Here is a 16,383-nt window from a genome sequence, read left to right as displayed (position 1 = left end):
GCAATAAAAAAGAATACAAACCCACAGACCTAAAATAAGTCAGAACTAAAATCTAACTGTGAATTAATAAATTACAGGTCAGAGCACAGCCTCATATTATCATAGTTTAGTTCCACTAGAAACATCATCTGGATCGTAAACTCCATGAACTTAAAGGACTGACCCAAGAGTCCAAGCATGCAGAACTCGGCATAGGCAGCACAAGCCACTGAACTCACAGCACAAGCTTCTTTTGACTGCTCTTCACTGCCATCAGGATGTGCAATTACACACTGACCTGGGGTTGAGATGACATGGTCCAGAGCACTCCATAAATTGCAGGAAAAAGTCCCTTGTAATTCGTAGTCATTCAAACAGGGTCAGTCTTCCCATCAAAGCACTCACACCCTTGTGTCAAGTCAACAACTGTTCTTATCATTAAACTTCCCGTTATTGACATATGTGTCCTTTGTGTTGAAAATATCATTGTTCTAAGCTTGGGCCAGTGGTGCAATGGATAACACGTCTGACTACGGATCAGAAAATATCATTGTTCTAACCAGCATCGTGATAAAAAAAACATTAGGTAAAAACAAAGAGAGTCATAACATTTTTTACTTAGAGCATTTAAGAGCCCATCCATGAAAAAAAGAGAATTCCCTGAACCAAGATATCTGACTTTGAGTTTAAGAGAATGATTTAGCCTGTGACTCTGGCTGGAAAGAATTGACCTCTCCCCTGGTCTTCTGGTATTCCTACTTTCATTTATTAAATAAAAGGAACACTTTCAGGGCTTTTTCTTTCCTTTTTTTTTTTTTTTTTGACACATAGTTACACATTTGAGATACAATATGACATTTTAATTAGTGTATACACATTAGGTAACAGTCCAGGGTAATTAGAATATCCATTGCCTTAAACTTATCATTTCTTTAGGTCATCATCACATTACATTAAAATTCCTCTCTTCTAGCTCTCTTGAGATGGTCAGTGCATTTTTGCTAACTATATTCACCTATGCTGTAGAACACTAGAACTTATTCCTCCAGCCTAATTGTAACATTGTAGCCATTGACCAATCTCTCTCCATCCTTCCTGCACACTCCCCAATCTCTGGTAACCACTCCTGTACTCTCAACATCAATGAGATCTTTTTTTTTTTAGATTCTGCATGAGTGAGATCATATGGTGTTTGTCTCTCTGTGCTTGATTTATTTCACTTAACATGAGTCCTCCAGTTCCATCTATATTGCTGCAAATGACAGAACTTCATCCTTTCATGGCTGTATAGTATTTCATTGTGTATATATACCATATTTTTTTTTACCTATTCATCTGTTGATGGATTTTTTTAATGTCATCAGTTGTTTATTTCAGTTTTAATAAAAATATTTATTGAAATCAGTTATTCCAATCCTTATCTTAAAATTAAATGAATAATATACAATTCTTGAAATACTAATTTAAATCATTGTTATATGAATTTTGCTAATTACAATTTTTACAAGAAAATGTGGTGAGGGTGTTAAAGAAAGAGGAATGTTTATGCTAGTCTATACCTCCAGAGGAGGGGGGGGAAAGAAGGAAAAAAAAACCCTCACTGAGTTACTGAGTTTAAAGTAGTCAAAATTACTTTTGTTTTCTGCTCACCAAGGCCCAATTCAGAGTTCAACGATTCCCTATTAGATTTATAGTTTAACTACTTTCTGTACTTGTTGATGGATTTTTAAGTTGATTCCATATACTTGCTATTGTGGTTGGTGCTACCATAAATATGGGAGTGGAGGTATCTCTAACATGCTGATTTTGTCTCCTTTGGGAATATACCCAAGACTGTTAAATCATTTTCCTACCTTTCTATAGACTGGTGTGATCCTAAGAGTGTGTTGACATTGTTCTCTATTCCTTCATTTTGTGGCAGTGAGGTGAAGGGTTGCTGCCCGATCTGAACACCTCAACTTCTCTCCTGAGGCACCCAAAGCTTTTTTTTTTTTTTTTTTTTTTTTTGCACATAGTGAGCACACCTCCTCACGTTGAGCCCTTGCTTCCCACAGTTCTCTAAGCCCAAGCAAATCAGCCACATCCAAGGCAGAAGTGAAACAGGAAACCTGATTTTGTCATTAAGTCCAAGTCATGTTCTCCAATTTGGCTTTACCTAAAAATAAAACTGATCATTTAATTTGAATCTGTTGATATTTTACTTCTTATCTTACTCTCATTCAGAACTCATAGGAGGAAGGGTAATTAATTGGGTCTTTTGACCCCTGTGACTACTTTTTTTTTTTTTTTTTTTTTTGGCCAGGGAGGAATACCAGGGCTTGAACTCAGGGCACTCAACCACTGAGCCACCTGCCCAGCCCTACTTTGTATTTTATTTAGAGACAGGGTCTCCCTGAGTTGCTTAGCACCTCGCTTTTGCTGAGGCTGGCTTTGAACTTGTGATCCTCCTGCCTCAGCCTCTGGAGCTGCTGAGATTACAGGTGGGCATCGCCACACCAGGCTCCCTGTGAATAATTTTAAGGGCAATGTGTCAGTCAGCTTTTTGTCACTGTGACCAAAATAAACAATAAAAACAACTTAGAGGAGAGAAAATTTATTTTGGCTCATGGTTTTAGAGTGGGGGTCCGTGGTTGGCGGAGTCTGTTGCTCTGGGCCCAAGGTGAGTCAGAACATCATGGTGGAAGGGCTTGGTAGAGGAGCACTGCTCCATTCATGGCAGCCAGGAAGCACAGAAGGCAAGGGAAGGGGTCACAGGGAAATGAATCTTCCAGGGCATACCCCAGTGACCCAGCTCCTCTAGCCACAACTCCCCTACCTACAGTTACCACCCAGACAGTCTATCAAATTAGGATGAACTGATAAGGTTACAGCTGTCAAAAATCTAATCATTTCACCTCTGAATATTCATTCATTAACACAGGAGCTTTGCGGGGACAGCTTATATCCCAACCCCAACAAGCAGGGAAAGCTAATGGTTACTGCAGAATAAAAAGTACAAGTCTGAATGTTTCCTTGATCTACTTGCAAGTCCATTCTAAACCATCTTCCAATAATCAACTCAAGCACGCTCTGCCTACCTGCACTAATAATGAAAGTTGGTAAGCCTGTGACATACAAAACTCTCATCTATTTTGTTTGAATTATAAAAATATTTTACACTTAACATAAACCTTTAAGGAAACAAAAACATTCTCAACCAAAAGCATTCTTAAAATTCAGGCTCTAGGAATACAACAAGAACATAATTTGTACCATTGGTGAAATGGCAATGAAGTCATTTACTCAAATACCAAACCAAAAAGTTGCAGCCGAGCATGGTAGATGGTATTATATAAGAATATTCAAGGAAGAGCAGGGGAAAGGAGGTGGTGACCCCCACTTTCAAAAGTGGGGTAAAGAGAAAATGAGAGGAGTGGAGAATTCAGTTAGGTCTTAGAAGGGAGAAGATGTTTTCCAGTTCATCAAGAGAGGAACCTTCCAAGTGGAGCAAAGAGTACCAACAGAGCTTGGTGTTTCCTGCAGCCACTCAGGAAACTTGAACCATTCCTTGTAGCTGGTGAAGGACGCATGGGAGAGAGCAAAGGGGCACGATACGTGCAAGGAAAATGGCCCAGATCATTAGTGCATTAAGAGGAGTCATGTTGTCAAACCCGCCATTCAGAAATATCACAAAACAGGCATGTGAGGGCAAGGATTAGAGGGGGAGAAAACTGGAAGCAGAGATATTAGCCAAGAGATTATTGAAATAGCCCCAAACCAGAACCACTGGGCCCCAGACTTTGGTATCAGCAATGGGAAGAGGAAGGGGGGCAAAGTTATTATAAAAAGCAGAATGGGCTGGAAGCAGAGACGTAATTAAGCAGGGGATGGCGGGGGGGGGGGGAACAATGCAGATAGCACTGGAGCTTCTGGAATGGGTGAATAGGCAGAATGAGATAACAGGGCTGTTACCTACATTCTGCAAGAGAGGAGGAGCAGGAGATTTTAGGAAATGATAATGAAATCAGATAATGAGGTAGTAGGCATTTGTTGGATTCCTCCAAACAGAAAAATAAGATCTGGGGTGAGTCATTTAACCATGTGAGCCTCTTATTTCATTTATGAAATGGAAATCTCATTACTTCAGGGGGGCTGTACATGAGGTGCCTGGAAACTGTCAGTGCCCAGAAAGTAAGTCCCCTCCCTTCCCTTCTTGTCCCTACTCCTTCCTTCAGTCTCTGTCTTTCTTTGGTTACCCAGGGTGACTTAAGCATAGGATTTTAGCACAGTTGAACTAAACCAGACATTTCAACCCATTCAGCCTGTTTTATGAGAAAGAAAAATAAGAGAGGGAGTAGAAGAAGGGAACAGTTAAGCATCATAACATGCCTCTTGAATTAAGGATGTGAGGTAATGCGGTAAAACCACAATTTAAAATACATTCAGGAGGGAAGCATGTGGCATAATCCTATATGAATACATAATTACACCCTAAATCTTTTTTCTAAGTAATTACATATTTTCTGACTGTATATAAGTAAAGTAAACACATCAAGTTAAGTGCTTTAAAAAGAATTTCAGAAAAATAACCAGCACATGCTCAGATAAAGGAGGGAAATAATTCCATAATTCCATGAGAAACATGATATAAAGATAGTTGCTCCACTTGAGTGTTAAACTTAAATCTGGGCTTCCTGGAAACCTATGTAAATAAGAAAGTAAATTGGACTATATAGCTCTTATTTTAAAAAAAAAGTTTCATTCTCTCACAAGAAAATATTCTTTCTTAGGCTCCCAATGTTGAAGAAGGTAAGCTATTAAAAGTACTTACCTCCTTTGTTAGCTGTCTCTTAGAAGGTGCTCTTTGTTGTTCTGTTTTGCAGAATGAAGGATGTTACCCCTCAGCCCTTCAAGGGATTAAAAAAACTTTTAAAAAGGGCTCCTGAGAAGGAGACATTTGAGTCCTGGATTGAATTTAGGGACAAAGGGATTCAAGAATCAGAAATCAGAAGAGAAGTCTGAAAGGACTGAGCAGAGAAATGTTCAGAAACGCACAGGGTGTCTCCAGGGCTGGAAGACAGGTACTGAGCAAAGAGAGAACAGGGGCTGGAGAACAACAGAACAGCAAGAAGGGGACATTCATTGGACATTCACTATGCACTAGGCAAAGTGCCCAGAACACAAAAGTAATAAGAAATGGACTGCCTTCAAGGAACTGAAGACAGATCAATGCTAAAAGGACCACAGTGCACAGATACTTGGCACACAGAGCAGAAGGTGACTGCTCTGTCTGAATGACATAAGGACCGAAGGACTTGACAGGATGAGCAGGAACCACCCGTCAGGGGCTGAGGAAAGAAGGCTTCTGGTGGGCATGGCCATGCTCAATCACCACCTATCCTTGGAGGCTCAGTTTGGTCATCCCTTTTCCTGGAAGGTATTTCCTGGACATCAAAATCAAGGGAGGGACTCCATAGTCACCCCTACTTATCCCATGTTGTAACTGATGGAATATTTCACTGTCTTTCTCACTAGTTGTGAGTTCCCTAGGAGCAGGAACAAATCTAGTTGTTCTTACCACTCCTACACTGTATGTTTAGAACAGTACCTGCACTTAGGATGCTCCATAAATACAACCGTCCCTTGGCGTCTGTGAGGGATTAGTTATACAGCTCCCCGGATACCAGACCCATGGGTGCTCAAGTCCCTCCTACATAAAAGCACAGTAGTTTTGCATAACCTGTGCACGTCCTCCCCTATGCTTTCAATCATCTGTAGATCACTTATAATGTCTAGTACAACGTCAATGCTGTGTGGATAGTTGTTATACTGTCTTGTTTAGGAAATAATGACAAGAATAGAAGGCTGTATATGTTCAATACAGACGTGATTTCTTTTTCAAGTGTTTTTGATCCATGGTGGGTTGAATTCTTAGATGCAGAACCCACAGATACAGAGGACCAACTGTGCTTTCTAAATTGATAAAGGGTATTTCAGGAAGAATTAACCCCTTCTAAGGGGATAGAAGCAGAAATCTATGATTGAAACAGAGAGGAGTATGGGAGACAGAAAATAAGAGATGAGCTTAGAGAACAGGGCAAAGAACCTTGAATAGACTGTCAAAAAGTTGGGAGAGTAACCTTCATCTGACCAGGAGTCACTAACATTTTGCTTGGGTGAGTGGCATAAGCAGACTTGCAATTTAAGGTCACCACCATCACACTGGCAACATCACACTAGTTAGGGAAGAGTGAGACTAGAGGCAGGGAGACCAAGCTAACCACATGTCAAGGGTGCTTCAGTGACTCAGGAGGCTGAGGTAAGAGGATTGCAAGCCCAAGGTCAAACTCAGCAACCTAGTAAGGCCCTGAACAAATTAGGAAGACTCTGTCTCAGAATTTTTAAAAACTGATAAAAATTAAAAGGGCTGGGAAATAGCTCAGTGGTAGAGTGCCCCTGGGTTCAATCTCCAGTACCAAAATAAAAAATAAAAGAAAGCCAACCAAAATTGCACAAGTTGAACATAGATACAAGAGAATTGATGAGTACCATTCCTTAGGCAGCAACTTTAAATAATAGCACATACATTTTAACAAAATTATTAAACTGGATTCAATAGATGTTTTAATGTATGCAAAGAATATACTCTTTATGGATCTTAAGAATATGTTCATAACAGTTTATCACAAAGAAAATATTGAGATCCTAAAATAGAAATAAAGTATAAAGAACTTCTGGTTTCATGGAAGTACCTAAAACATCCTCTTCCCAAAATAATTTTAAATACAGCAAAAACATGTTGATATAATAAAAGTGATTTTTAAATTATTTAACCTTAACTTTCTTAAAGAAAAGAAAATCCACAAGTACCAGCAATAAGGAGGGAACTGAAATCCAAAGCAGTAGGCTTGTAGGGAAAATTATATTCTCTTCAACATGTTCACCGTCTTGACAGGTGTATGGGCTCTCACGTCCAGGTCGGGTGGAGAAGACAGTCCATGTGTGCACTGGATGAGAGGTTGAACTCGGGTCGTCCATAATTGCCAGGATCCTTAAAAGGCTACGCCTTCAGTTGTAGGTTGTATGAGGGAAGAAGAATATCTCTCCACTGGCACAGGAAGATAACATTAAAGCTTATCTGTCTGACTAGACTCTAGATCCAAAAAGATTTGCCTAAAGTTTTCATACCTTGAGCCTATGAATCATGATTTTCAGGTTCAAATTTACAAAGCTTCCATATGTCCTAGAATGCCTACTTTAGAGAATAATATAACACAAGGCCCTAGGCTGCACAACAATGGATCTCCCAGCAAAAGTAAACTAAACAATTATTCTAAAGCCAAGTGTGGTTGTACATACCTGTAATCCCAGGGACTCAGGAGGCTGAGTCAGGAGGATTGAAAGTTCAAGGCCAGCCTCAGCAGCTTATCGAGGCCCTAAACATCTTATAAAGACTCTGTTTCAAAATAAAAAAAACAAAAAGGGCTGGGGTTGTGGCTCAGTGGTTAAGCACCCCTGAGTTCAATCCCTGGTAACAACAACAACAAAAAATTCTAGGCATGATTCTATAAAGCCATGCTATAAGTGATTTCCACAGAAAAACCAAATACCATTTAAAAGTCCTGGTTACTGTTATGGTTTAGATATGAGGTGTCCCCCAAAAGCTCATGTGTGAAACAGTGCAAGGTTTAAAGTGAAATGACTGGACTATCAGCCTTAGCCCAATCAGTGAATTAATCCCCTGATACAGATTAACTAAGTGGGTAACTGGAGGCAGGTAAGGTGTGGCCACAGGGGATGGGTCATTGGGGATGTACCTTTGCATTATATATTTTGTCCTCGTTCAGAAGACTCCCCTCCCCTCTCTCTCTTTCTTCTTTGGGACACGTCCCCCTCTACTTTCCATTCTCCATACTCTTCGACCATGACGTGTTCTGTTTCACCTCAAGCCCCAAAGAATGGAGCCACCTCTCTATGGATTGAGACCTTTGAAACCATTGAGTGGTAAAATAAACTTTCCTCCTCTAATTGCTCTTGTTGGGTCTTTTAGGCTGACTAAAACAACTACAATTCAAAGCAAGGCAACATATGGAAATACTCTATAACAAGTAAGAGATTAAATACCCTTAAATCAACATAATAGAATAAAAACATGAACATAACAAAACAAATATACTTTAAAAGAAATTGAAACTCCAGTAATAATAAAAATGTCAAAAGCAATAAAATATTAAAAATATAATCATTGCAAAAAAGGGCTCAGGGACATGTAAACACAGGGTAAATACAACTAAAGAGACAATCAATGAGCTGAAAGTCAGATCTGAGTAAACTATCAAGAAAGCCACACAGAGAAATTAGAGATTTTAAACAATTCTTAAGGCTAGCCATCATGAAGGTGAGAATTCAATAAGAATTCCAGAAGAAAAGAACAATAAAAATGCAGTATATCTAGATAGGGCAGAGGGGTGGGAGGGGAAGGGAGTTGGAAATGATGGTGGAATGTGATGGACATTATTATCCAAAGTATATGTATGAAGACACAAATTGGTATGAATGTATTTTGTATACAACCAGAGATATTAAAAATTGTGCTCTATGTATGTAATAAGAATTGCGATGCATTCTGCTGTCATATATAAATTTTAAAAATTAATTTTAAAAAAGATATAATGGCTGAGAACCTTCCAATAAAACCTATTTTCTTATATGAGTAAATACAGAGTGCTAAACAATATATAAAAATATTCACCATCATAAATTTGAAGAAATGCAGATTAAAACAAGATATTTCTTAATCTATAAAATTTCTAAATGACTATAAGAAGATTATCTCTCTTAATGTAGAAATGGTCTTAAACATCAGTAAGAAAAGCAGAACAATCTGTAAGAAATGTGGATATAAGATAGTAAATTTTCAAAGAATCATGAATAGATACGGGAGAAGATGGCGGCGAAGGGAGTGCATCAGCCCCATATACCGCGTCACTGTGCGGGAGAATGACGAGTTAGAACGGCTAAAAGCTATCTTGTTAGGAATTTCCAGCAAAATTGGGGTGCTCCAAAACCTAGAGGAAGGATTTCCATCGCATGAGGATCAGCTATGGGGGCTCAAATGCGAGAGATTTGTCCGCACGGAGGGTCACGCTGCTTATTCAGCAAATCGCCCCCGAGGCTAGAGTCTGCGGTGCTGGGAAACGACGAGATAGCAACGCAAAGATACAGTGCTGCGGATTCTGTGGGCTTTTGCCAGCTGTGCAATCACCGTGCGCAGTGCTGATTTCTGGGTTTGAGACAGGGAAGGAAGTGGTCCAATTCGGTTCTCCACACCAGTTAGACCACAGAGGAAGCCAGCGGCCTCCATCTTGGAGAGCTGATGTCACCATCCCTGTTTTCGACTGATCGCAGCTCATTCAGCCACAGAACAGGTAATTTCAGGCTGCCATTCGCCTGCGTCTCGCAGACAAATTACTCAGGCTCAGTGCTAAAGAACCCGCGGAAACTGCTTCTTGGAGCCTGCTCCTATCAGAACATACACCGAGCCCGGAGAGGCCGAATTCCGGCTCCCGGAACTGCTCTGGCCCAGGGCTAAAGAACCTGCGGAGACTGCTTCTCGGTAGGCAGACCTGCGACCGACCGGCAGAACAGGCCCAGCCCAAGTTAATCAAAAGGGATAAAGAGGGACACTACATACTGCTCAAGGGAACCATACACCAACAAGACATAACAATCATAAATATATATGTCCCAAACAATGGTGCAGCTATGTTCATCAAACAAACTCTTCTCAAGTTCAAGAGTCTAATAGACCATCATACAATAATCATGGGAGACTTCAACACACCTCTCTCACCACTGGACAGATCTTCCAAACAAAAGTTGAATAAGGAAACTATAGAACTCAATAACACAATTAATAACCTAGACTTAATTGACATATATAGAATATAACCCAACATCAAGCAGTTACACTTTTTTCTCAGCAGCACGTGGATCCTTCTCAAAAATAGATCATATATTATGTCACAGGGCAACTCTTAGACAATATAAAGGAGTAGAGATAATACCATGCATCCTATCCGATCATAATGGAATGAAACTGAAAATCAACGATAAAAGAAGGAAGGAAAAATCATGCATCACTTGGAGAATGAACAATAGGTTACTGAATGATCAATGGGTTATAGAAGACATCAAGGAGGAAATTAAAAAATTCTTAGAGATAAATGAAAACACAGACACAACATATCAGAATCTATGGGACACATTGAAAGCAGTTCTAAGAGGAAAATTCATTGCTTGGAGTTCATTCCTTAAAAAAAGAAAAAACCAACAAATAAATGATCTCATACTTCATCTCAAAATCCTAGAAAAAGAAGAGCAAAACAACAGCAAAAGAAGTAGAAGGCAAGAAATAATAAAAATCAGAGCTGAAATAAATGAAATCGAAACAAAAGAAACAATTGAAAAAATTGACAAAACTAAAAGTTGGTTCTTTGAAAAAATAAATAAGATTGACAGACCTTTAGCCATGCTAACGAAGAGAAGAAGAGAGAGAACTCAAATTACTAGCATATGGGATGAAAAAGACAATATCACAACAGACACTTCAGAAATACAGAAGATAATCAGAAATTATTTTGAATTCTTATACTCCAATAAAATAGAAGATAGTGAAGACATCGATAAATTTCTTAAGTCATATGATCTGCCCAGATTGAGTCAGGAGGATATAGACAACATAAACGGACCAATATCAATTGAGGAAATAGAAGAAACCATCAAAAGACTACCAACTAAGAAAAGCCCAGGACTGGATGGGTATACAGCAGAGTTTTACAAAACCTTTAAAGAGGAACTAATACCAATACTTTTCAAGCTACTTCAGGAAATAGAAAAAGAGGGAGAACTTCCAAATTTATTCTACGAGGCCAACATCACCCTGATTCCTAAACCAGACAAAGACACTTCAAAGAAAGAAAACTACAGACCAATATCTCTAATGAACCTAGATGCAAAAATCCTCAATAAAATTATGGCGAATCGGATACAAAAACATATCAAAAAAATTGTGCACCATGATCAAGTAGGATTCATCCCTGGGATGCAAGGCTGGTTCAATATACGGAAATCAATAAATGTTATTCACCACATCAATAGACTTAAAGACAAGAACCACATGATCATCTCGATAGATGCGGAAAAAGCATTCGACAAAGTACAGCATCCCTTTATGTTCAAAACTCTAGAAAAACTAGGGATAACAGGAACATACCTCAATATTGTAAAAGCAATCTATGCTAAGCCTCAGGCTAGCATCATTCTGAATGGAGAAAAATTGAAAGCATTCCCTCTAAAATCTGGAACAAGACAGGGATGCCCTCTCTCACCACTTCTGTTTAACATAGTTCTCGAAACACTGGCCAGAGCAATTACACAGACGAAAGAAATTAAAGGCATAAAAATAGGAAAAGAAGAACTTAAATTATCACTATTTGCAGTGGCATGATTCTATACCTAACACACCCAAAAGGGTCTACAAAGAAACTATTAGAGCTAATAAATGAATTCAGCAAAGTGGCAGGATATAAAATCAATACACATAAATCAAAGGCATTCTTGTATATCAGCAACAAATCCTCTGAAATGGAAATGAGGACAACCACTCCATTCACAATATCCTCAAAAAAATAAAATAAAATACTTGGGAATCAACCTAACAAAAGAGGTAAAAGACTTATACAATGAAAACTACAGAACCCTAAAGAGAGAAATAGAAGAAGATCTTAGAAGATGGAAAAATATACCCTGTTCATGGATAGGCAGAACTAACATCATCAAAATGGCGATATTACCAAAAGTTCTCTATAGGTTTAATGCAATGCCAATCAAAATCCCAACGGCATTTCTGGTAGAAATAGAGAAAGCAATCATGAAATTCATATGGAAAAATAAAAGACCCAGAATAGCAAAAACAATGCTAAGCAGGAAGTGCGAATCAGGCGGTATAGCGATACCAGACTTCAAACTATACTACAGAGCAATAGTAACAAAAACAGCATGGTACTGGTACCAAAACAGGTGGGTGGACCAATGGTACAGAATAGAGGACACAGAAACCAATCCACAAAACTACAACTATCTTATATTTGATAAAGGGGCTAAAAGCATGCAATGGAGGAAGGATAGCATCTTCAACAAATGGTGCTGGGAAAACTGGAAATCCATATGCAACAAAATGAAACTGAATCCCTTTCTCTCGCCATGCACAAAAGTGAATTCAAAATGGATCAAGGAGCTTGATATCAAATCAGAGACACGGCGTCTGATAGAAGAAAAAGTTGGCTACGATCTACATACTGTGGGGTCGGGCTCCAAATTCCTCAATAGGACACCCATAGCACAAAAGTTAATAACTAGAATCAACAAATGGGACTTACTCAAACTAAAAAGTTTTTTCTCAGCAAAAGAAACAATAAGAGAGGTAAATAGGGAGCCTACATCCTGGGAACAAATCTTTACTCCTCACACTTCAGAGAGAGCCCTAATATCCAGAGTATACAAAGAACTCAAAAAATTAGACAATAAGATAACAAATAACCCAATCAACAAATGGGCCAAGGACCTGAACAGACACTTCTCAGAGGAGGACATACAATCAATCAACAAGTACATGAAAAAATGTTCACCATCTCTGGCAGTCAGAGAAATGCAAATCAAAACCACCCTAAAATATCATCTCACTCCAGTAAGATTGGCAGCCATTATGAAGTCAAACAACAACAAGTGCTGGCGAGGATGTGGGGAAAAGGGTACACTTGTACATTGCTGGTGGGACTGCAAATTGGTACAGCCAATTTGGAAAGCAGTATGGAGATTTCTTGGAAAGCTGGGAATGGAACCATCATTTGACCCAGCTATTCCCCTTCTCAGTCTATTCCCTAAAGACCTAAAATAGCATGCTACAGGGACACTGCTACATCGATGTTCATAGCAGCACAATTCACAATAGCAAGACTGTGGAACCAACCTAGATGCCCTTCAATAGACGAATGGATAAAAAAAAAATGTGGCATTTATACACAATGGAGTATTACTCTGCATTAAAAAATGACAAAATCATAGAATTTGCAGGGAAATGGATGGCATTAGAACAGATTATGCTAAGTGAAGCTAGTCAATCCCTAAAAAACAAATGCCAAATGTCTTCTTTGATATAAGGAGAGCAACTAAGAACAGAGTAGGGACGAAGAGCAGGAGAAGAAGATTAACATTAAACAGGGATGAGAGGTGGGAGGGAAAGGGAGAGAGAAGGGAAATTGCATGGAAATGGAAGGAGACCCTCAGGGTTATACAAAAGTACATACAAGAGAAAGTGAGGGGAAAGGGAAAAATAATACAAGGGGGAGAAATGAATGACAGTAGAGGGGGTAGAGAGAGAAGAGGGGAGGGGAGGGGAGGGGAGGGGGGATAGTAGAGGATAGGAAAGGCAGCAGAATACAACAGACACTAGTATGGCAATATGTAAATCAATGATGTGTAACTGATGTGATTCTGCAATCTGTATACGGGGTAAAAATGGGAGTTCATAACCCACTTGAAGCAAAGTGTGAAAGATGATATATCAAGAACTATGTAATGTTTTGAACAACCAACAATAAAAATTTAAAAAAAAAGGTTGAATGGAAATGCACATGTATGCTATGGGAGATGTTGGGAGCTGCCCTGGACAGGAGCTACGTATACACCTTTAAGTCCTGAGTAGAGGGGTACTGAATAGTTCTTGTACACCAAAATACAGTGGACTTTTACCTGCCCCCCCCCCCACTGGGATAATGAGGTATGGCTCCAGGAGTGGGTGTCACCCCATGAGGTTGAGTTACACTCACTTGTTTCTTTGTAATCCTATCCCTTTGCCCTTTTATGGGATAGAATATTCCATAGAACCTCCCCTTGTATGTCTCCTATATAAGAATAAAGAATTCCAGTGGCTCACTCTCTTTCCACAGATCCCTAAGTTCACAGAGCCATCCGTGGATTTTGAAAAGGTAAAAAAAAAAAAAGAATCATGAATAACTGATAAGCAAAGGAAATGTTCAAGGTTATGAATGATATTAAAAAACACATCAATATCACCAGACAAAATTTTAGCTAAGGTGCTTGTTCACTGATGGTAGAAAGATAAGGAAACAGGCTGTCACATCTCTCTGGAGAAAAATTTTGTCACATATATTCAAAATTTCCAAAATATGACTGACGTGCATTCTACTCATCAAACAGAGTAGCTCTGGTTTGTTCTGTCGGCTTACATGCTAAGCCCCTGTGTACGATTCTGTTTGGCAAAAGGAGCCTACGGTTTAAAATAAAAATTTAAAACCTCAGGCTACATAAACTGTGTATTTACACCATGTTTCCATTTACACCATGACACACATGAACAACATTTAAAATAATACGAAATGCTTCATTCAAAGGAAAGATATTAACTAAAAAAAAACATATTATAAAAAGGTATGAGATAGACATGTATTTTTATAAATGTGCATATTATATCTGCCTAGAAAAGGATTTAGAAGAATATACACTGAGGTGTTTTCAATTTTTTTTTCTTGATTGGGTAGAATTCTGGGATTTTTGTTGTTGTTGTTGCTTGTTTCTTATTGAAATTCTGTTTCAGATTTCTATAATAAACATTCCTTGCCTTTAAAAATACACTTTGTGTTTTAAAATCCAGTGTCAGCAGATTCAGTCCTGGACTACCACTTGGTCTCCCACATTGCTCATGTATCCTGATTCTTGCTTTGTTGCTACCTCTACTGATTCTCTATGCCCTATTGCTCTACCAGGCATAGCTGGCCCTCTCGACTGGTTCTTCTTGACCTCTGACCCCATCTCACTATCTCTCCTCTCATCTCCCCCTTCTCTGACCACCCCCCCTTAGCCTATGGCAGTGCACCCCTATTCCCACCCTTAGGTTGTCCATCCTAGATTCATGTAAACCTTCCAACAATGATAAAGATTCCCACCTATTTGGATGATGAGATTTCATAGAGTCTTAGTAACAGAACCTTAATGATTAATCTGACCTGCCCACCAGTACAAAAACTTCATCCTCAAGCCAGTGAGGAAATGATAGTGTCAAAAGACTAACTGGTGGCTGGGCACCGTGGTGCATGCCTGTAATCCCAGTGACTAGGAAGGTTGAGGCAGGATGATTGCGAGTTCAAAGCCAGCCTCAGCAAAAGCAAGGCACTGACAACTCAGTGAGACCCTGTCTCTAAATAAAATACAAAATAGGGTTGGGGAGGTGGCTCAGTGGTCAAGTGCCCCTGAGTTCAATCCCTGGTACAAAAAAAAAAAAAAAAAAAGACCAACTAACCACCAAAATGCCCCTAACGCAAAAATATATACAAGAATATGAGAACACTTGCTCCATTAAGTAGTTTTCATTGAACAATTACATGTGCACCCCTTACAGGCCACATAGATATATGTTCAATCCTTCTTCTGAAAACCTTTAAATACTTGAAGGCAGCTATTATGTATCTTTTGAGTTTTCTCTTTTCCTGTTTTTAGTTTTCCCCCAACCCTTTCAATGTGACAGAGCTTTTTGCTCACCTCCAATGGTTCAATTCCAGTTTGACAATGATCCACTTAAAATAGATCATTTGAAACCAAAGATTTTCTAAGTGTGTTCGGGCTGTCCCACAAACAAAAGACTACTTAATTTACAAAGTATTTTTTTTTCATGATTAAAGCTCAAGAATGAAATCACTTTCGCTTTATTGTTTCATTCAATTTCATTTTTAGAACCATGTAGCACTGTGGACCACAAACTTCTAAGAGATTTGGCAAAAATTGATAATAATAAACATAATTTTCAAGAACAAAGGACAGACATGGGCTGGGCTTATAGCTCAGTGGTAAGAGTGCACAAGGTTTGTGAGGCACTCGGTTTGATCCTCAGCACCACATAAAAATAAATAAATAAAATAATAATAAAGACATAAAAATTTAAAAAAGAACAAAGGACATTAAAAAGTCATAAATAATCCACGAATGCCTTTCTACCTAATTGTGCCTGTGTATATGGATGGGTTGTGTGTGTGATAATTATAATATTGAGAAAAGGCCTACTTTATGGGCAATGCCACAGTTCCCACTGGATAAGGGGGGATTACTGTAGGTCATTTTTCTTTCAGACCCCCCCCACAGGCAGTTGGTATGGTTACCTATTTCCCAGTTGAAAAGTCAAAATCTCAGAAAATTTAAGACACTTCCCAAGGTCACCCAGTAAGGAAAGGATTGAATCGGGAGTTGTCGGGCTTTCTCTGACGCCATAGACACTACTATGCTCCTAAAGACCGTTTGAGGTAGACTTTTACCTATTGATGATTATGCCATTCATTCTCTTTAATACTAAGC

The sequence above is a fragment of the Marmota monax genome, unplaced genomic scaffold (assembly GCF_021218885.2).
Source record: "Marmota monax isolate L192 unplaced genomic scaffold, Marmota_monax_Labrador192_F-V1.1 WCK01_AAM20220418_F8-fsc00107, whole genome shotgun sequence".
NCBI classification, from domain to species: Eukaryota; Metazoa; Chordata; class Mammalia; order Rodentia; family Sciuridae; genus Marmota; species Marmota monax.
This window is presented reverse-complemented; position numbering follows the sequence as displayed.